This window comes from Hylobates moloch, unplaced genomic scaffold, assembly GCF_009828535.3.
Source record: "Hylobates moloch isolate HMO894 unplaced genomic scaffold, HMol_V3 SCAFFOLD_1, whole genome shotgun sequence".
NCBI classification, from domain to species: Eukaryota; Metazoa; Chordata; class Mammalia; order Primates; family Hylobatidae; genus Hylobates; species Hylobates moloch.
In genome coordinates this window covers 130,260,753-130,284,295 of record NW_026652276.1, presented here as the reverse complement: position 1 = coordinate 130,284,295, position 23,543 = coordinate 130,260,753, and the positions used below count along the sequence as shown (strand labels likewise).

The following is a 23,543-nucleotide window of genomic DNA, read 5'->3' as shown; positions in this document are numbered from 1 at the left end:
CAAGCTGACACTATAGAACATACAAAAATGTTTCCTTAATGGAATAAAAAAAGAAGTCCGAGTAAGCAGGAGGGGGCAAGGACCAGCACATACCTTCTAAATCTAAGTCCACTACAGGTGGTCTCAAGTTCTTAAATTTAAAGAAAAGGCAAAATTACCAACATGTACACCTCATGTGATAATCAATTACCTAATGTAAGATGCTTGTAAGATGCTTGAAATAAATACACTTAGTATGGATTATGTCAGCTCTTCAATTAGGAATAAATTCACGGTCATTTTGAAAGCTGCTTTTAATGGTATTCTTTGTGGCAACTTCTTTTCCCCTGACACTCCTCATCATCCCACCTTAAGCTATCAGTCCCCCAACAGTGAACCCAAGAAATCAATCTGCTAATGTATAATTTGTAAGGCTCCTCTGACTAACAAATGGATAATTGATTCCTTCAAAAATGCTGCATCCCCATGGACACAGAGAGGAATGAATAAGAAATAGAAGCCAGGATTTCATTTTCGTTCTCTCAGAGACCCACTAGTTAGCAATCCCAACATCCACATGGTTGCCTATGCAGCTTCATGCTCTTTAGTCACAGTTAGCAAGCACGCCACACTTACACTCCATGTGTGAAAAGCAAACGTCTGTTCTTTCATACTTGGGAAAAGCTCATTTTACTGCTTATTTTACTCTCCACTGATGATACACCCAGGAGGGAAGCAAGACCTCCATCTGGATTTAAGAAGCCTATGAAAAACACACCTAATCGCAGGTTTTCTATACATCTACAAAACAAAACAAAACAAAACAAAAACAAATACAAATACAAATACTTATTTTCTCACTGACTTATTTTAAAACCAGAACAGTATATTCTTTTTTTTTTTCTTTGAAACAGAGTCTTGCTCTGTCACGCAGGCTGGAGTGCAGTGGTGTGATCTCGGCTCACTGCAACCTCTGCCTGCTGGTTGAAGGGATTCTTCTGCCTCAGCCTCCTGAGTAGCTGGGACTACAGGCATGCACCACCATGTCCAGCTAATTTTTTTGTATTTTTAGTAGAGACGGGGTTTCACCATGTTAGCCAGGCTGGTCTCGAACTCCTGACCTCAGGTGATCCTCCTGCCTCGGCCTCCCAAAGTGCTGGGATTACAGGTGTGACCACTGTACAGGTGTGAGCCACTGTTCTGCCCAGCCAGAACAGTATATTCTTTAACTATAAACTCTCCAATCTTTTCAGTTGCTCTAAGATTTCCTCTCCAGCACTAAACCCTTCTTTGATTCAAGATGGAGAATATATTAATCAAACAAGCAATCCTGAAGTTGGAGAACTTTCATGAAGCTCTCTTGAAAGTCTCACAATATAGGTTCAGCAAACGCAAAAGGGAAGATGGAAGGGCTCCAGCCAGCTCCCCAGGACAGCCATCCACTCAGTGCTCCAGGGCCTCCCATCACTGTCACTCCTGAGTAGCATGGCAGCTGGCTGCTGTCCACCCTTCCATCGCCAACTGCTCTCCCTAAGGTTGCCAAGAACTTCAGAGGCTGAAGCAAATGGGGAATTCTTTCAGCCTTCCCATCCTTGACTGCTTTGTGACAACTGACGCTGCTGACCACTGCTTCCTTCCAACTTTCTTTTCCCTCAGCATTGACAACAACGAGCTATATAAACACTGTTGAGTAAAAAAAAGTAAACTATTGTTATGTTTTTATTTTTTGTTACATTTTTGTTATTTATGGGCCCAACGACAAAAGCGAAATCCATCATTCTTACCTAGCACATCAGTACTCCTTCCCACCAAAAATAGGCTATAAAAACATGAACCCATTGCACACTATTTGTGGGGAAATTATTTAATGACAGTTATTACAATATGCTTCCCCTTAGGGAAATGGGGGAGAAGACTTTAGCTCTCAAGTGAACAATCATCGCAAATATTAGGAAAGAGACTGAACAAAAATCCTACAAGAAAAAATAATGAATACATGCCTAGTCTGACTTCACAGCAATATTAAATTCTGGATATGTTATAAATGTTAAGTAAATGAAGATTTTTAAATGTTCAACATAAAAAACAAACAAGGATTACTAAACATATGATGAAAAACTAGTTCAGAATTAAAACAAAGTAATGCAAAAGTAAACATTAAATGTAAAATGAAGGAAATGAAAATTAAGACGCTGAAAATTTCAGTCCCCATTAGCAAATGTATCATATTAATTACCAGACAGGCCGCTGGCTTTCACTTAAAAGTGAGAAGAGAGGACTTCCTTCATTGAAACAGTAAAACCATTTAATGTTTTCATACCACGAACAGATAGTGAAAAGGACCAGACCCACCCACTCTCTGGTCCAGTTCACCACTCCTGTACTGGAAGTACACAAGATTCTCAGGTGACCTAGCTCTCCTGCCCCAGAACAGCTGAGAGTTGCCACTGTGTGGGCAGCAACTCATCTTCCTTCCCCCTTTTGTTCTCATTCAAAACCAAGTTAAAATATTTACAGTTTGAGGGTTGTAGATTTTTTAATAATTACACTTAGAATTGAATAAGTACCTAGGAAGAGTCCAGAACCAGACTTACAAAATAAAAAAGAAAGAATTTTTGTGTTACAAATACCGTTTAAGTTGCATCACAGTAATTCACCCAACAAAGAAGCCTGGTTGGCTAGCCTCAGATGTACTTCGTTCCTCAAGAGCATGGATGTGGAAAATATATATACACACGCCTCACTATTCTCTTGCTCAAGTTACCATTTTTGCCAATTGATGAGAAAAGATACTTCTAAGGAACCAATCATCCAAGGTATACAAAGGAATGGCTGCCTATTTCCTTTCCTTCCCTATGTCCATTTACTAGTAGACAAGAAATGGGTCTTCTACCTGAATGACACCACCAAAATTGCTGGGGGAAAGGTCACCAAAGCCTTCTTAGCTTCAAAGTCAGTGGATGCCCTTCAGTCCCCATGGCTTTCTGGCACCTGAAACTCTTCTCCACTGGCTTCCATTTACACCCACTTCTCTTCGTTTCATTCCTGCCTTTCTACTCACAACTGTTGCTGTTGTTGTTGTTGCTGTTGTTTTGAGACAGAGTTTTGCTCTTGTTGCCCAGGCTGGAGTGCAATGGTGCGATCTTGGCCTACTGCAACCTCCATCTCCCGGGTTCAAGCAATTCTCCTGCCTCAGCCTCCCAAGTAGCTGGGATTAGAGGTATGTGCCACCATACCCAGCTCATTTTTGTTATTTTTAGTAGAGATAGGGTTTCACCACGTTGGTCAGTGTGGTCTCCAACTCCTAACCTCAGGTGATCCATCCACCTTGGCCTCCCAAAGTGCTGGGATTACAGGCATGAGCCACTATACCCGGCCTCTACTCACAACTTCTCAGTCACCCTTTCAGGTTGTAGATCCTCAGCCTGCCTCTTAAACAGCGGTATTTTCAATCCAGCTCAGGCCTCTCTTTAGAGCTGCATATTCACATTCAACAACTACTCTACAGCTCTATGTCAAATTGTCAATTCCAGAACCAGTGCCTTCTTCTGTATTCTCAATTTCACCTAATGACCCTCAGTCCACTTAGCTATCTAAGCCAGAGTACTAAGAGTCATCCCAGAGAAATTTTTCTCCCTCACACCCCACACAAGCAATCAAAAGTCACTAAGTCCTATCCTTTTATCTCTCTTAATACCTCTCAAATCCATCCTTTTCCCACTGCTGTAGCAGATCATCTCTTAATTGACACCACTTCCCCAAACAAGCCCCACAAGCACATCCCCCGACACACACTAGTCTTCTCCAACACCCCATTTTCCACACTGCTAATCCCAAAGTCAGTCTTCTAAAAGCAAATTACACATGTTGCTACCCTGTTTAAAGTAAATTCCTTAATATGGCTTTTAAACAGAACAACCATACATCCCAGTTTGCCCTTGTCAGTGTCTGTCACTGCTGTCCAGGTATAATTTTTAAGAGCTGCCCTTTCATCCTCATTCGAACAGTAAAATATAAAGTCGTCCTACTGATAAAGCCATTTTTCATTGTGTGGCTCCACCTCTCTCTTCAGGTTCATTTCCAGCCAGACCCAAAAGATTCACAAGATTCTAAACATCCTGGTTCTTGAAATGTTTTCTTTAACTCTATATGTTTGGCTTAGAATAGGCCATGCATAGCCTCTGTCGCCCACCACTTGGCAAATTCCTGCTCTTTCTAAAAGATTCAATGCAAGCATCACCTCCTATGGGAAGGTCCCTAACTTCCTTTCTGCAGGATGGCATACCCCTCTTGTGTGTTCCCACATCAGTCTCTATCCAAGCATTCCTGTTTCAGAACAATAACTCACTTTGCTGCCTGTCTCTGGCACTTAATTGTGAGCCCATGAGAGCAGAAATCTACTTTAAACTCAGCATCTGGCATAGAAAAGCTCAATGAAGCTCCCGAGGGAACAAGAACCACAATCATTCAGAGTCTGAAGCACATCTCATGCAACGAGAAGACAGGTAAATACATAAATAAACAAAAGCTCTATAAAAAGACAACTAAAGAGCGGAATAAAAACAGAGGCAGAGTTTTGTTAAAATGTTATTTTCTTAAAAATAAGAAAAAATTTAAAGGATGATAAAGCCTCAATTAAGTTCAATGGAAAGAGTTAACTTCTGACACGCCCCTGTTCTTTTGGGACCCAAGGTTTTCAATACTCAACTGCAAAGATTTGATCAGATTCGAGTAGCTGATGAAGAGCTGACAGTCCACATGTGGCAATCATGTCCCTGTGACACTAACTGTATTTCAGAATTAACATGAGTATGCAAAAAATGTCTTCTTATGACGTTTTAAAGATGACTCTATGCCTTTACAACTGAATGACTATATTAAGTTGAAGCTCTTTCAAGACAATCCAGATTTTAACAGAAGCTGCTGTTTCTACAGATGAGGAAATAATGCTTTATCAGTAACAATTCATTCCAACTTGAGAAATAATTAGGAAATTCAAAAGGCAGCAATTGATAAGCAGAAGGGGTAAGTGATAAAATGTGGCATGGCTGGGTTATGTTACATTTAATACACTGCATGAAAATGTGGTTGAAATATCCTTTTATTCCAAAAACAACTACTGATTATCTACTATAAATTTATACTTTTAAAAGTTCACCTCTATTTATATGTATAAGCAATGCTGCTTTCTAAGCGAAACGTATTTATTTAAGTTACATAGTAGCTAAAAATTAGTCATACAAATATTGCTATTTTAATAATATGAAACAATTACATGTCTACTATTTGAGATGACGACTGTTATACTCCTAATACAAGAGTGCACAAATGCTCCCCAAATATCACAGTCGATTGAACTGCAGATGATTCCTTCCCAGTGATTTCAAACTAGCTGCAGTGCTTCAAGTAGCTTTATGGTTCATCAGGGCTGTGCCCTGACGCTACAAAATTAAAGTGAATAATATAAAATCATTACTTTCAGATACACAGACTGCATCATTTATATGTATCTCCGTAGAGCCCTAATATTCTCTAACTTCTAACATAGACTGAAAAAACTAAATTTGTTAGGAAACTTGTCAGGAAACTTCAGCCACTTAAACTTCCATTCTAATGACCTAAAAACAAATTACTCTATTAGAATATAAACGTCCTTGATTAAACTCTAACATCTTGGAAATAATCTAAAAAAAATAAAAATCATCTGAGAATGTGAAGAACAGAAAGAAATTTTGAGGAAGAGTCATCTTGTTTGGAAAGAAAATAATTTTGCCCATCCATGTCATCCCTGTTTAACAATGGAGCTTAAATTTTCTATATTTATGAGAATGCTTATAAATCAGTCTCTGCTTATTCATTAAAATATCCCTACCTGTTTCCTTAACTTTTCCTCTCATCAAGAGTTTTTAACCACCTCCCCCATAAGAGCATTTATATGCTGTAAACTTATGAGACCATAGGCAATGACCATTTGCAACTTCATCTGACCCCTAAAACCCTAGGCTGCTGTCTCTACTCTGTGCCTGAGACCAACAGCCCTGTGTGCATGGCTGACAGGTAAAAGGCTCAGATATTCACCCCGCTGTTGCACCCACCAGGACGGTAGAACCTCAACAGAGGCAGGGGCACGGAACGGCCTTTCCGCCTACAGAGGACTTATTAGATAGACGTTGGTTTTCTAAATCCTAACAACCTTTAAAAGCACAGGGAGGATTTGAAGGGTTTGCCTCCTAAGAGGCTGGCATACTGCTGATTCCTTGAGCTGTTTTCCTTTTGTTAAACTTCATCGTCTGCCTGTGCCTGCCACAAGCCCATGGACAATGGTAGAAGCCTGGCTTGCACACAGCACCAGACAGTGACTATGTACTCAAGACAGTTATTCACAATCTGGGAAATGTTCAAAACATTACTTCAATAAAAGGAAAAAAACAGGCTTTTGGTACAAATTATCTCTTTTATTCTCATGCCAGAGACTGTGCTGGATACCAGATACACAGTGGTACACAAAACAAATGTGATCCTTGCCCTTATTAAGCTTACAGATCACTGAAATACCGTTTAGGTTTAAGATAGTCACCTTCCAGGATGCTACAAATCCTGCAGTTGTCCTGTACAGTGACGTGGATGAACAGCAAATCTAGAGTTGGAGCTCATTTTCCCCAGAGCTTGCAATGCCCACATCCTACTGCTACTAAGAGAAAGTTAAATTTCTCTAACAGTTCAGATCAACACCTTGGACAAGTTGCACTGTGGTCTCCCCAAGATGTCTTGAATGGTTGTTTACAATACTAAATTTGGCAGGTAAGACAGGAAACTAATGGGACCTTCCTATATAAATCAAAACCAGTCTGAGCAATGGCATAAGGAGCCAACAAAGTTTCTCTTTCTAGTATTCACACTGTTAATGAAGAATTGCTAAGCACCTGCTATACACCAAACACTGCATTTGGTTCTGATACCACTGTGAAACAATTCACTTTACTGGAATACCATTGTTAAAGAGAATAAACTTTTCTTTCCATATATAAGTAATCTGAAATGAAAGACAACTAAGTTTTCAAAATGGTGACATATAATGTGTGAAATACGATTTAAAAATTATTTGTTCTTAAACCAAGTAAATACTTTCCTTGCTTATACATATATCCAACAAAGATACAAAAGAAAGAGTGATAGAGAAAGAAAAGCAGAATGACCAAGTCACTGGATTATTGCAAGGGAATAATGCAGAACAATTCAATAACTGCACTTAACAAAAAAGCAACTAATAGTACCAAACACCCAACGTGATATAAAAAGAATTAAAAAAAAAAATGGCCTGAATACAAGGTGTTTGTGTAGAGTCTGTGACCCCAGTACTTTGAACATAACTCTATTTTATACCTTAACACATCATATTACAAACCATTGTTTATATGGCAAGTTCCACAAGTGACTTGACTTAAGAGCAGGGTCTGTGTTTTATTAATGTAATATCCCTAGCACATCCTTTGAGACTGTTTGCTGAAGGAGTAAGAAGAAATTACTAAATGAATACCAAACACATACTCTTCTGCACGGAGTCATCAAGGGCCGTGTCACAGAGAAGATGACACCGATAATTTTCGTATGCAAAGACAAGAAAGTGCATTCGAACAAGAGCCAAAGGACAAAGTCTGGATACAGTGTAGGCGTAATGCAGGGGACCACTGTTAACGACAGAAAGCAGAAGTCCTGAGTGCTGCCCAGAAGAGCTGTTTTATTCCACGGGCATCAAGGAGTCAGTCGAGTGTTTTCAGGGAGTGGAATAACAAAATCCCAGCACTGCTTTGGGAAGATTACTTGGGCAGCTGTGTGAAAAAGGGATTAGGGGAGACACAAGGCAGGGAGATCAGTTGGGTTTTACTGCAATAGCCCAGGTTTGATTCAATAAAGACGTGAACAAGGATGATGGCAATATAAAGAACCAGCAAAGGAAAGAACCAGCTAAAAGAAGCATCAAGAGGATATACAGGGAATAATGGAGGCAGATGATGGAGGATAAAACGTCACAGAAATGGAAGAAAACACTGAGGGTAGAAGAGAACAGACCTTCTGAAGACATAATATTCATCAGGAGTCTGGAAACACAGTCTTTGCAACTAGGCAAAGAATGACTTTTTCTTGGGCCCAGTATTTAGATTAAAAAAGAGTACGAGACTTCACCTTGTCTGGCCCAGTAGACCACACCAAAAAAGAAACAAGGACTTAAAAAGATAAGCTGTCTAATAATCAAAAGGGCTGTCCCACTGGCAGGACCTTGCTAGGAACAGTTCAGTGCTGTCTGCGAAGCCAGAACTCCGTGGAGAAGGGACAATCCCTTCCATTCACAAAACAGACATTTTCATACATCATATAACCAAATTGATCTGAACTATTTTAAATGATAATTTAGCCTAGAAATAAACACTGATGTTTTAGTATCCAAATGGGTTTGGTAAAAAAATACAGCATCTGCTAGTAGTTGGCCATACCCTTAAGATTCCTAGTCCACAGGACATCTAACACTACAGTTCCAGAAAACAAAATTCTTCCTTTTTTCCCAGAGAACATTCCCTAGGGAGTGTAATGAATTTTTTTTCTCTAAGAGTAAGGCAACAGAAATAGGGTTGTCATCCCTGAGACCATATAACTAAAAAGGAAATTATAAGTATGTTAATATTCTGTAAAATTCAGTCTTAGATCCTTAGGCTCAGATCCTTAGGCTATACTAATCCTAAGGATCTGCTATGACACGCCTTTGAGGACAAACTCCACTAATAAAAGCAGCTAAAGAAAGCCAAACATATAGCAGATCCATGAAGGCTGCAGAGCTTTTTGAACATCTCAGCAGGGCCCGTAAATATCCCTGTTTAAGTTCTCGATATACAAGTAAATGATATCATCAATGATAAAGGAAAAATCTGTTAGGAGTAAAGGTGTGTTCTTATTTTTCTCACTTTTATTTTTGATTTAATGATAGCTGCAGCAATGCTAATGCATTCTATTTATCTAAAATCTAAACGTTTAAGAGAGAAAAGCCCTTATTTTCCACATTAGTAAAGTCACTTACCTATAAAGGGTGGGTAGTACAAATAATTTAAATAACTGAGACCAAGTTATTAACCAAAGAGAAAATGCCTAATTTATTTTTCCAACATATGATGAAGAACAACCACTTAACACTTCACAAATTTGGCTCTACTTCCACCACAGAAATTGTTATAATGCTCTCCAGTGTAAAAACACCGCTTTATCAATCCCCATTAAATCATTTTCCAAGCAGTCTCTCAAAACTTTTCAAAAGAAGCATCTTACAAGCCATGTTGCAATGTTGCTATGTCGAAAAGACATTTCTGAAGTCAACTCACTAGACCTGCACTGGGATCGACTTCACACACCTAATTACTCAAGCTTAATAATGTTCTTAAAATACTATTTGTGTCATGTGATAAAAGATACCCACTCCTCCCAAATAAACACAGGAGCTGAGGGATGCGGAGGCAGCAAAATGGGTGTAAGAATGGGTGTGTCGCAGAAGCTTCTCTTTTTTTCCCCTTCGTTTTTCCTTTATTCTCCCCTACTTCCCTTTCAGTTTGCCTACCCCATATACAATTGAACATTATTAAAGCCAAACATATGAATAAATTCAAAAATAACAGTTTTTCAGGAAGTGTAGTAAACATGTTCAGTTGGACTCTTAGCTTGATCCACCTTCTGATAACAACTAATGTTTACTAAGCCTTATGTTACATATTTTACATGTATTCGTTCATATAATTCTCAAAACCATCATCGAAATTAGAGGTGTGACTATGATCCACACTTTACAGATGAAGAAAGTGTGGTAACACACCAAGCTAATGAACGTGTGGCAGAGCTGGCTGGCTGGTGTCTGACCCCAAGCCTGGCCTGCGTGCAGTGCTGCCACCTCCAGAACCCGCCAACCATCCTTCTGCTGGACATTACCACCCCGCCAGAGTTTCTTCTCTAATTATTCCATCACCACTGCTCTTTCTATATCCAATCTGGGATAGTAGATTCCACTAATGCAACAGGGTCAAGGGCTGGACAGGAGCTAAGGAAAGAAAATGGGAAATCAGTAGGTTCAGGGGACTCATTTTCGTGTAATTTTTTTTCTGGCAAGATAAGAACTTCAGTATCTGTCATAATATCAAGGAATAAATTCTTCTCACAGTCCAGTGAGAATTTTTTTCTTGAGGAAAAGTGAAGACAATGTAAAAAGCAAAACTTTAAAACTTTAGAATGACATACAGAGAATATTGAAACTGGAAAAGTTCCCTTATCTCCTTCACAGGGCATGTGATGGGAGTGCAGCTCACTTCTTCGGTGCCCGGCTGCTCAAACCCCTAGGAGGAGCATGCAGACGGGTAGGCTGTGGTGCTCCTGACCCCATGGCAGCATCTAGGGGTGAATGTTTAAGCTTCTGAATCCCCAGTGGGGGTGTGTTACAGTATGCTCTTTTAGTTTAGCCATCTGTAGGTGGCTTGTGTTAGTCAGCTCAATCAGACCCCCTGCTTTATCGCAAGGACAAAGGGCTTTCTGTATCCTAGGGTTTCTTGCCTTGAATCAGATCACACCTGGGCTTGGAGAATTACTGCAAGGTTTTATTTTTTTATTTTTTTTTATTTTTTGAGACGGAGTCTCGCTCTGTCGCCCAGGCTGGAGTGCAGTGGCACAATCTCGGCTCACTGCAAGCTCCGCCTCCCGGGTTCACGCCATTCTCCTGCCTCAGTCTCTCCGAGTAGCTGGGACTACAGGCGCCCGCCACCGCGCCTGGCTAATTTTTTGTATTTTTAGTAGAGACGGGGTTTCACCGTGGTCTCGATCTCCTGACCTCGTGATCCGCCCGCCTCGGCCTCCCAAAGTGCTGGGATTACAAGCGTGAGCCACCGCGCCCGGCCTAAGGTTTTATTGAGTGGAAGTAGCTCTCAGCAGATGGGGGAGCCCGAAAGGAGACGGTTTTCCCCTGAAGTCTGGCCGCTCAGCAGCCCGGCCTCTCCTCCAACCTCCCAGGCCAAACTCTGCGTTGTTCTACCAGTCGATGGCCTACCAGCATGCCGGTGTCTGCCGGTGCCTGCTGGCGTGCTCTTCAACCAATGTGCTCCTCTCAACATCCCGCTTGTGTGTTCTTCTGCTGATGTGCTCCTCTGGACGTCCAGCTGCTTGTGTCTCTGCCTGCTAAGGCCTCAGGGGTTTTATAGGCACAGGATGGGGGTGTGGCAGGACAGGGTGGTCTTGAGAAATGCAACATTTGGGTAGGAAAACAGGAATTCCTCTCCTCACCTGGGTCCTTAGGTACAGGCCCAGGGGTGGAGCCCTAGCCAGAGACACACCCTGCCTTTCCCAGCACTTCCTTGCCCCCCTTCCATGTCATATCTTTACAACTTTGTAGGAGCAAAATACAAATTTCCCTTAGAAGACACAAAACACACAAACTATAAATGAGAAGACTGATACATATTTACTGCATTAAAATGAAAAATTTCTGAACCTAAAACACCATAAATGGGAAACTGAAAGATAAGCCCACAGACTAGCAGACATTTGTCACTCTTCAAATAAGAAGTTGTGTCCAGACTTTCTATGCCTTCCACCCTGGAGGACAGCTCCCTATTCCCTGGCCCAGCACCAGGATCTGGTATTGATCAGACTTTTAAATGCTTTGCCAAGTTGATGGTTATAAAATGGTACCATATTGTCTTACTTCACATTTCCCTTATTATTCTGTGTTACTAAAGAAATCAAGGGTCGTTTCATATGGCTACTGGGCATTTGGTGTTCTTCTGAGAACCACCTGTTCATGTCATTTGCCCAATTTCATTCTGAGTTGTTTGGGTTTTCCTTACGGATCTGTAAGAGTTCCTTATGTAAGTAACATTTTAACAAAAATATATACACTCTTAAAACTTGGTACAAACATCTTCTAATTAGGCTTTTAAGTAACTTCAAGATCAAAACAAGTGCACAAGCAAATGAAAAAAATTTCAGATTTAAAATATTGAGTGTGAAAGTGAATGTCTCCCTAAAAGCAAATCACAGTATTTCATTTAATAATAGGAAGACTGGTAAGTGTTAAATTTGACTTGGTAGCGACTTAATTCTTCTGATTTTGAGGCCACATGAGCCACCCCTGATCAATGTTATTTCTGCTTGTAAACAATGAACTTTTTAATTACAAATCAATTTAGAACTTTACACATATACTGGCAAAGCATATAAACTAACAATTCTCAAGAGTAAACAGCCTCATTAGTAACCAGAAAAATACAAACTAAATTGATAAATTTCCATTTTCTAGAAATCTAAGTGGCAGTGAATTTTCAAATAACAACAGCCAATGTTGGTGATGCGATATAATGATTAAACTCTCAGACTGCTGGCGGGAACATATTTCGGTATAACCTAACTGCAGGGAAATGTAGCAATCTGCAATAGAACCCTAAACATGTTTACAGCATCTGTCCAGGTGATTTCACCTCATAGAACTTATTCAAAGGAAAGAGTCAGTAACAAGATCCCCACCCCACCCAAAGATTTCGCATCACTCACTATGTGTACAGGACACTGAAAAGTTGGTTCCTGGGCAACTCGAAGCAGTGACAAACCCGCTATTTTCTGTAAGAAATTCCTTCTATATGATTAGGGTAGAACTCACACACATGTCTGCCACTGAGCAACGAAAAGTGTCCTGAGTAATATATTAATTTTTTTCCACATCAGTAAAATGAAATCAGATTTTTAGATTACCCCATAGGGCATTTAATTCTTTTCCTCTGAGATGAAACTCCAGGCAACCACTGATCTGCTTTCTTTGACTACAGATTTGTTTGCATTTTCTAGAATGTTATATAAATGCAAATGTTATAATGTGTAGCCTTTTGAATCTGCCTTCTTTTACTTAACACAATAGAGCTGAGATTCATCCATGCTTAGCACGGATCAGTAGTTCATTCCTTTTTATTGTGAGTTGAATGGCCATTGTTTAGATATACCACATTTTGTCTATCCATTCACCTGCAAATGGACGTATAGATTGTTTCCAGTTTGGGACTATTACAAATAAAACTGATATGCATATTCATGTAGAAATCTTTGTAGGAGTATATTTTTTCATTCGCTAAGTTTAGAAAGGCTGGACTGTCTGATAGGTGTATGTTTCATGTTTTAAAATTTTGCCAAACTGTTTTCCAAAGTTGTTATACTATCGTACATCCATCAGCGGTGTATGAGAGTTCTAGTTCTTCCACATCCTCACCAATACTTGGTATGATTAGTCTTTGTAATTTTAGCCATTCTAAAGGTATATTTAGTGGTATGCATTATTCCATTTTAATTAGTTTTAATATGATTTTTTCCTTGCTATAAATTAAGCTTAAAAAAAAGGCTGAAGTGTTAAGATTTAATATCTGCCCACGGAAATAATGAAATTCATCTTAATCGAAGTATAAAATAAAGACTGGGCAACCAAATGACAAGAATGTTGTGGAAGTATAGCCGCACCAGAACAACATGGTTCAACTTCTGGGTAACAAAGTTGTCCGTTTTCAGTTGCCATGGACCCTCAGCTCATGTAACCTGAGCATGCCCAGATGAACCAAGCATGCAACCACAGGGGGAATCTAAGAGCAGGATGAATTAAGAAGTGAACACCACACAACAGGATCCAGGATCCAATCAGATGGAGCTCTGGCATCATCCCAAGGCAGGATCCAGTAAGATCAGGCCTCCCAGCATCACCTCATTGCAAGATCCAGTCAGATCACACCTCATTACCCTATGCTTATAAAACCTGACCCAGTCCCCAGCTCCGGGAGACACTGCTTTGAGAACTATAACTGGTGTTCTCCTTACTTGTTACAAGCAATAAAATCCCTTTACTAAATACTAAATCTTACTAAATCTCCTTGGTTGTGGTCATTGGGTTGACACCTAGCCCAGCAATCAAACGAACCTCTTATGTGGTTAACAAGAACTTCATGTCTTGAGTGGATAGATGAAAAATATCCATTAAGTATTCATCTATCCTAATATATCATGATCCTATTAAATGAAAAACATTAGGAATTATAGCCAAATAAATAAGTTCTAGAGAAGGTGAATAAAACAAAGCTACTCAAACAGAGAAACAGAGCTTGTTTAAGAAAGAAGTATACACTATCATTTTGAAATATACCCTGTCATGGTTCCCAGAGACTAAGAAGTCTATTATTAACAAAACAAACTCAAGGTATAAATTATTTATTGTTAAACCATATGCACAGACACTCATACCTTATTCACATATCTGGTCCATGACATCCGATTTACCATCATCCTTCTGGTTCATTTAGTTCCCTAAATACTCTGAACTCCAAAGTCAGTCACCACAAAGACACTCCCCTGAAAGACACTCCATTCTTTTTCCTTTGGTCCATTGGTCCTTTGGCTAAACCTGCCAAATAATTTGCTCCTATTGCATCTCACCATCCATTCTTTCCTCTCCACTCCCCTATTCCCAAGATACTACTAGATAATTAACACAATATATATGAAGAAAAAAAGTCCATGGTAAATATTCCTCACCCTTTGGTGATGCCCTGTTCCATAAGAATAATGTGGCCAGGCACAGTGGCTCACGCCAGTAATCCCAGCACTTTGGGAGGCTGAGGCGGGTGGATCACGAGGTCAGGAGATCGAGACCTTCCTGGTTAACACAGTGAAACCCTGTCTCTACTAAAAACACAGAAGATTAGCTGGGCATGGTGGCGGATGCCTGTAGTCCCAGCTACTCGGGAGGCTGAGGCAGAAGAATGGCATGAACCCGGGAGGCGGAGCTTGCAGTGAGCCGAGATGGCACCACTGCACTCCAGCCTGGGTGACAGAGCGAGACTCTGTCTCAAAAAAAAAAAAAAGAAGAAGAATGTATCACTGTCTTAACTCCACTCTAACAACCTGGAAAATACACATTCACCTTTGCAGAGTCACCTCAAATTTCACCTTCTACAGGTTCCCTGTCTCCCACTTGCAAAGGTGGAGATTCCTTCCCTAGGTCTACATCTTATTCATAATCCTTTTAAAGCTCTTACTTTGCAATAATGGCCTTGAACCCCAAAGAAAGAACCACCAGAACTGAGAGTACCCTGTACTGAAGAATGAAATCCAAAGGCTTCAGACAACTAAGCCCCAGTCTACTACCCAATTCAGAGTCATGTTCCACAAAGTTAAAATTACTTCAACCCCTACTTTGAAATATGTGAAATACCAGGGTAATTTCATTCAGTGAAGGAACATTTTCAATTTTAGCTATTTAAGGGATATTTGACTAAATGTAGTTACCACTAAAAGGTCAGATATTAAAACATTCTGTAAGTATGACACTTACAGAATGCTACTCTAAAAGAGAGAAGCATCCTTAATTCTGACCATGTTTTCTTAGCCACTTTGGTGCGTAGAAGCCATCAAAATTATTGAGCTATCTATAAATACTTAACCCACAAACTTGAGATTATTTTTTAATGCAGACAACTGGAAATATTACTTGCCTTGGCATCATTTATCAGAAGTTAGAATGATTTCCATTTAAGTAATTCTCAATTCCTTTGACACATCTCTTATCACTCAAAATATGGAGTTCAAACATAGAAAACAAGTTCTTTAAACACACAAGAATCTGAGACCTGTCAATCAGTCTTAAACAAGTATTACAGGCACTGGCATATTTGAGCCAACAACGAACTACTTTGATCATATCAAAAAGATACATGCCCTGCTTGCCAATTAATGATGCCACATCTAGAACAGCATACTACAGATGGTATTTGCTTCAGGACAATAAGTGAGTACCATTAGACCAAGAGTAGAGCAGGGTTCTTTGTTCAAGGATACATAGCTTAAGTTTATAGATCTGCTCCAAAGATTCTTTCAATCAACAGTCACCCAACATCACACTGGCCACATTATGAATAAGACCAAAAGAGTTAGGCTGTGTAGGTGAATAATGAATGTATGGCATCTGTATTAACTGTCAAAAAGAGATGGTCATGGCCATACAATTTCCTATAATGTACACACAATAATCCTGATATGGGAGAGGAAGGTATAAAAAAACCTTGATTATCTGGAAAATAGTCTAAATATGTGAAACTCTGCAGATTTGGAACTATGGATTAGTTCAGTCAACTTCCATCAATTTCTTATTTCTATCAGTTCACCAGCTTTTATGTTGAGCACTGATGATACAGAGATAAATTACACAAATTGTCCTCAGGAAATTAGCATTCTATGGGGAAAATGACATTGAGGCATATAATTGTGACAAAAGTACGTTCAAGAAGTGGAGGAAAAAAAAAAGCAAAGTGGAGGTAACATAAGGAGATGGTTAAGCCACATAAAGGATAAAAAAAAAGTGGGCCAGGTGTGGTGGCTCACATCTGTAATCCCAGCACTTTGGGAGGCCGAGGTGGGAGGATCATGAGGTCAAGAGATCGAGACCATCCTAGCCAACATGGTGAAACCCTGTCTCTATTAAAAATATGAAAACTAGCTGGGCGTAGTGGCACATGCGTGTAGTCCCAGCTACTCGGGGAGGCTGAAACAGGAGAATCTCTTGAACCTGGGAGGCAGAGGTTGCAGTGAGCTGAGATCGTGCCACTGCACTCCAGCCTGCTGACAGAGTGAGACTCGGTCTCAAAAAAAAAAAAAAAAAAAAAAAAAAAAAAGGTGTTTGTGAATACTAAAAATGCAATTTAAGCAGCTTCAAGGAACAATGAATCTTCACGACGATACTGTCAAAGAGAGAGGAGAGAAGGAAGATGATCATTACTTTTGCTGAAACATGAAAAAAGAGATGGGTGATCCTCCAAACACTCATACATCAATCCAAAGGAAAGAGAAAAGAGGAGCTGAGTTATATTAGAAATAAATTCTTCTAAGCCAAAGAAAGCAACAAAAGGTCAGGAATACAGTCCAAAAGATGGTTGAGTCCCAAAGTCCAGGGAGAAAAATGAAACCATCACCACTCGCAGATGAGGAACCAGTCACAAAAACATATTTTGAAACTCAGGTTAGAGAAGTACCCTAATAAGAATGCCTCGCTACATAAGGGAGGTCTTGAATGTACAAGGAGATAAGGGTAGAAGAATAGTGGGCATGGAATACATAACCAGAACAGCTCAAGCCCAATTTACCATACTTCCTTCCCTGATACCTTTTGCATCTGGAATGATCTTTTAAAGTCTCTTTAGCTTCTAAACTTTGGTGACTTTATACATTACCCATAGCAACTAGAAAAGGTATGAGTATGTATTAAAAACTTAAATACTGCTGAACATAAGGGTTACTTTCCAAAAGTAAGATTTAAGACTCTGATCTTACATTAGTCAGCTTGAACTGCCATAACAAAATATCACAGAGTGGCTTAAACAACAGAAATTCTCCTAGTTTTGGAGACTGGAGGTCCTCAATCTGCCAGTATGCTCACATTCTGGTGAGGGTTCTCTTCCTGGTTTGCAGATAGCCTTCTCTCTGTGTCCTTACATGGCCGGCAGGAAGGGGGAGGAAGGGAAGGTCTCTCCTGTCTCTTCTTATGTGGGCACTAATCTCATCCTGAGGACTCCACCCTCATGACCTCATCTAAATTGTTTTTAACTTGTTTTTGTTTTTAAGAGACAGGGTCTTGCTCTGTCAACCAGGCTAGAGAGTGCAGTGGTGCAATCATAACTCACTGCAGCCTAGAACTCCTGGGCTCAAGTGATCCTCCTGCCTTAGCCTCCTGAGTTTACACCATGCCTGGCCCTCATCTAAATTTAATTACTCCCCAAGTCCCTAATTCTAAATACCATCACACTGGGGGTTAGGACCTCAACATATGAATTAGGAGGTGGGGAACAATTCAGTCTACAGTAGCTCTCAGTATAAAATTTCTAATTATACATCCAATGGGCAAGTGAAGGTGGAATAATACACAGGAGAACAGAGAACTGGCTCCCAGAGGACCTCCTGAAAGGTAGTAACAGAAAATCACCAGTTCCATGGTTATGTTTCAAAACAATATTATCAGCCAATATATACTTACTGGATACCAAATGGCACCAGAGAAAAGAGAAAGGGTGAAGAAGAGGAGAGAAGTATACCAGGAGACATGGCAACTGTCCCCCAAGACTTTAAATAGGAATGTGAGGCTGGTACTGACATTATGAGGGGCCACACTACAAGTGAAATACTAATAATATAGGAGTTTAGAGGAAGGAAACACCTCAGGGCTACAATCCAGGGGAAGTACTTTGCAGAAAGAATGGAGATTCACAGAAGTGTATTCTAGAGAGAAAAGAAGTCATCAAAAGCTTAGAAACAAGCATGCCCATGGCAATATTTAGAAGGTAGTGGGCAGATAAAAATTACTAGAGAGGGAAGAAATTAAAACTAAGATTAGAAAGGTGGGTTTCACCAAATGACCAGGGTCTGGAATGCTTAGCTAGATAGTTAGGACTTCATGTGGGAAGTAACAAAGAACTGTGAAATGTTCTCAGAGACACAATGGTTAGATGGACAGAGGTCTGGGTTTTTATCAGCACATGAACATGAAAGGTATCAGCAACTAAGGAATACAGTCTGTTAGTTTAATCTCAAATCAAAAACAGGAATAGAAATACCAATAGATGGCCAGGCACGGTGGCTCATGCTTGTAATCCCAGCACTTCGGGAGGCCGAGGCGGGTGGATCACGAGGTCAGGAGATCGAGACCACGGTGAAACCGTCTCCACTAAATCTACAAAAAATTAGCCAGGCGTGGTGGCGGGCACCTGTAGTCCCAGCTACTCGGAGAGGCTGAGGCAGGAGAATGGTGTGAACCCAGGAGGCGGAGCTTGCAGCGAGCCGAAATCGCACCACTGCACTCTAGCCTGGGTGACAGAGCGAGATTCCGTCTCAAAAAAAAAGAAATACCAATAGATTCTGCTACCTGACAAGGAGAAACATCAACCCACCTCTGCCTCAAGAGTTTAATTTCAAAAATTTCATATTTATCTTTACACAAAATGGCCACTAAGCTCTTGTTTTGTTTTAATCTCCTTTTTTTGTAATCATCCATTTTATAAATATTTATATAATGTCTCTTACCATAGTGCGTTACAGCAAAACCTCATCATTTTCTATTTCTAGCAAAGAAAGAAAAACATATAAACGTGAACAGTAGAAATTTATGTTTGATCAGCAAGTTCTTTGCTCTCTCACTAGCACACTTAAAGGAATAAATATTTAAAACACATGGCATAATTCTCCTAAATATTTAACAGAGGCATGGCATAATAATTGGATCATTGCTTCAACGTAAGTACCCTTAATTAACAAGTTTTAAATTAAAATGCTTAAATAAATTGGAGGCTATTAAAGAAAAAGTAACTATAGTCACGCACTACATAACAACATTTTGGTCAACAAGAGACCACATATACCCACTGTTGACTAAAAAGCCAAATTGTAAAATACTCTAAGAGATTTATTCTAAGCCAAATGTAAGGACCATAACCCATGACAAAGCCTCAAGGGGTCCTCAGAATATGTGCCCAAGGTGGTTGGGTTACAGCTTGATTTTACGTTTTAGGGAGACATAAGACATCAATCAATACATGTGAGGTATATATTGGTTTGGTCCAGAAAGGTGGGACAACTCAAAGAGGAGATGAGAGAAAAGAGGGACGGTTTACAGGTCATAGGTAGATTCAAAGATGTTCTGATTGGCAACTGGTTGAAAGAGTTAAGTTATCAGCAGAAGAATCAGCAGAAATGAGTATCTGGGTTAAGATAAGGAGTTGTGAAGACCAAGGTTCTTACTGTGTAGAAGAAGTCTCATAGATGGCACCCTTAGAGGTAATACATGGCAAATGTTTCCTATTCAGACCTTTAAGCTACTCTCTTCAGGATCAGAAAAAGGCCTGGAAAGGGAAGGGGATTCTCTACAGAATGTAAATTTTCCCCAAAAGAGACAGCTTTGCGCAGCTATTTCAAAATATGTCAAATAAATATATATTAGGGTAAAATACTTTGACTTCTTTCAGGGCCTGCTATCTGTCATGATGCTATATTAGAGTCAGGTTGGAATTTGGTATCTTATTTCCTTTCATACTACAAAGAGTCTGTTTTGTCAGTCTTAAGATCTCTGTCTTAATGCTGGTCAGTTGTGCCTGAATTCCAAAAAGAAGGCAATATAATGAGGCATGTCTGACTCCCCCTTCCCATCATGACCTGAACTAGTTTTTCACGAATCCTGAGAGGAGGAGTCCATTCAGTAGACTGAGGAGCTTAGAATTTTATTTTTGGTTTATACCATAGACTACAGTGGTCCCATAAGACTGTAACGCTTTACAAGCTATCTTTTCCTAAACATTAAATAAAAAAAGATTATAATGGAGCTGGAAAATTCCTATCACTCTGTGTCATTGAAGCCTAGTAACATCACAGCACATGGTACTCACATGTCTGTGATGATGCTAGTGTAAACAAACCTAGTCAGCTGCCACTCATATAAAGTCTAGCACACACAATTATGTACTACATAATAGTACATAATACTTGATAATGACAATAAATGACTATGTTGTTGCTGGCTTATGTATTTACTATACTATATTTCTTATCGGTATTTAGAATATATTCCTCCTATCTAAAAAAAAAAGAAGTTACCTGTAAAACAGCCTCAGGCAGGTCCTTCTGGAGGTATCAAGAAGGCATTGTTATCACAGGAGATGACAGCTCCATGTGCGTTACCGCCCCTGAAGGCCTTCCAGCAGGACAAAATGTGGAGGTGGAAGACAGTGATATTGATGATCCTGACCCTGGGTAGGCCTAGGCTAATTTGAGTGTTTGAATCTTCATTTTTAACAAAAAGTTTTAAAAGTAAAAAAGAAAAAAAAAAACTAAACAGAAAAGAGCTTATAGAATAAATACATAAAGAAATATTTTGTACATCTGTACAATGTGCTTGCTTTAGGCTGTGCTATTATAAAGTCAAAAGTTTTAAAATTTAAAAGTTTATAAAGTAAAAAAAGTTACAGTAAGCTAAGGCTAATATACTAGTGGAGAAAGAAAATGTTTAATTAAATTGAGTTTAGCCTAAGTGTACAGGGTTTATAATGTCTATAGTAGTGTACACTACTGTCTTAAGCCTTCACATTCACTCACTACTCATTCACTGACCCACCCAGAACAACTTCCAGTCCTGTAAGTTCCATTCATGCTAAGTCCCCTGTACAGATGTATCATTTGTCATCTTTTATACCATATTTTTATGGTATCGTTTCTATATTTAGGTATGTTTAAATGCACAAATACTTGTCATTGTGTTCCAGTTGCCTATGGTATTCAGGACAATAATAATATGCTGTACGGGTTTGTAGTCTAGAAGCAACAGGCTATACCATGCAGCCTAAGTGTACAGTAGGCTGTACCACCTAGGTCTGTGTAAGTAGAGGCTATGATGTCTGCACAATGACAAAATTGCCTAACGCCACATTTCTCAGAATGCATCCCACTGTTAAGCGACGCATGATTATACTACGATTAATGCAGTTATACGGGCATAAATATCGTGGGAATTTAAAAGGAATCTAAGATTCTGTAAGAATTCTGAAGTCACGTTATTTTACTCCGTGAGTTAAGTAAAATTGCTTTAGCAATTAAGTTTTGAGTTAACATAAAGCTATATCTAGAAGTAATCTCAAAAACCCATTTATGGCCAAAGTATTTGAATTAACATATGCTGAATATTCTTTCAAATATTCTGAAATCTGAGTATTAATATACATAATAAAGTATCACTCTAGCAGTTGTCATTCTGCATCAACAAAGGATGGCTGTATAAAACAGAATCCTGTCAACCTTCTTACGTAACTGTAGAATATACAGCCATGAGAATAACCTCAGTGTCATGATTCATTTACAAAATGATCTCTGAAGAGGATGTCAACCTAGGAAATTAGGTATTATTCAATATTGAGTAGCAGAAAGGGGTTGCTTCAACAAACAAGGAAAATTTGAGTACTGCTCAAGCTCAACCAAAGACATGTACACATGTATAGGTGTTTGTGCAAGTATGTGTGTGTTACTGAGGTACAACTTATATAGAATAAAGTACAAAGATCTCAAATGATAGCTTAGTGATTTTTACATATGTAGATCATGAGAAAACCACCAAGACAGTATTTTCAGCACTCCAGAAGACTCTTCTGTGCTCCTTCCCAGGTCAAACCATTATTTGAACTCTATTGCTATAGTTTAGTTTTGCTTTTTCTTGACCACCATATAGAAGTTATCATACAACATGAACACATTTGGGTCTGGCTTCTTTGGCTGAACATTAAGTCTATGAAATTAATCTATCAATAGCTTGTTCTTTTTAATTTGCTAAGAATGCACCACAATTATCCATTCTACTACTGACGGACATTTGAGTTGTTTCTAGTTAGAGGCTATTATGAATTAAGCTATTATTAACAATCTCTCTGTGTGTGTGTGTGTGTGTGTGTGTGTGTGTGTGTGTGTGTGTGGACATATACATTGCAAGCATTTTTGTTGAATGTGTACTTAGGAGTGCAAACCGCCAGGTCATTAGGCAGACATATGCTTGGCTTCAGCAGATTCTGCCAATGATCACGAAAAAGCCATGGCCTAAGGAGAACTTTCAAAAACAGACTATCAACTTCTTGAGTAAGGTAAACAAACACACAAAAATAGCACCAAACTATCTTCCTCCCTTGCCAAAAAAAGGTGCAAAGCTATAGACAGCTTAATTTTCAAAGATGTCATACAGTCAGGACTGAAAAAAGAACTGAAGAAAGATTTAGACAAATTTATGGATGATACCATAAATTACCTGAAAGAGGATGGATGTAGGATATACTCGACACAAAACAGACATGAGAGAAGATATAACTGAAGGCTTATACTGAATAGATACAAGGACTGACTTTTGGCAATGGAACCAATGGTATATGTCCATGAACCTTAGCAAGCAAACACTGCAATTTCTATTCAATATCAAAAAGACAGAAGCAGTCAGGGACTCATTTAATGGGAGTAGGAAATTTAAGAAACCATACAGCCAATCTTTTTTAAAGGTGAGGGGGCATGCACAACGCCACAGAAACAAGCCCTGGCCCAGTACACATTTTAATGGATGGCAACTGAAATACCAAATGCTTTGGTCATCAAGATGCATGTCCAGTGTCCAGGGGGTAGAAGAGGGAGGGTCAAAAGTATATTCCTCTTGCCTCAAAGGGATTTGCCTAATGCATCAGTATGATTAGAGCACATAATTCCCTGTCTGTGTTGCTTTAAAGATTGTCCTCATTCCAGGGTTCCATTTCTTTTCAGCAAAACAAGGCATCCCTTTTCCTTTCCCATACAACGTGTCAGCTTTAGAAACTGTAATCTCCTTTCTAAACTATGTCGATAGATGATCTTTTGACAAGTGCTGATGCTTTCTTCAAAAAAGTAGTATTTGTCCCCTGAAATGATCACCTTTTTCATACCAAGTGGTTGTGTCATATTTACACAACCATGGAAGTTCT

The 23,543-nt window shown here is 39.4% G+C and overlaps 1 protein-coding gene across 2 annotated transcripts in view; it reads right to left on the bottom strand.

Moving 5' to 3' along the window:
• The window catches only part of VPS41 (VPS41 subunit of HOPS complex), a 211,270-nt gene that overhangs the window by 115,655 nt on the left and 72,072 nt on the right, over positions 1-23,543 (bottom strand). The gene's annotated exons all lie outside the window — the stretch shown is intronic.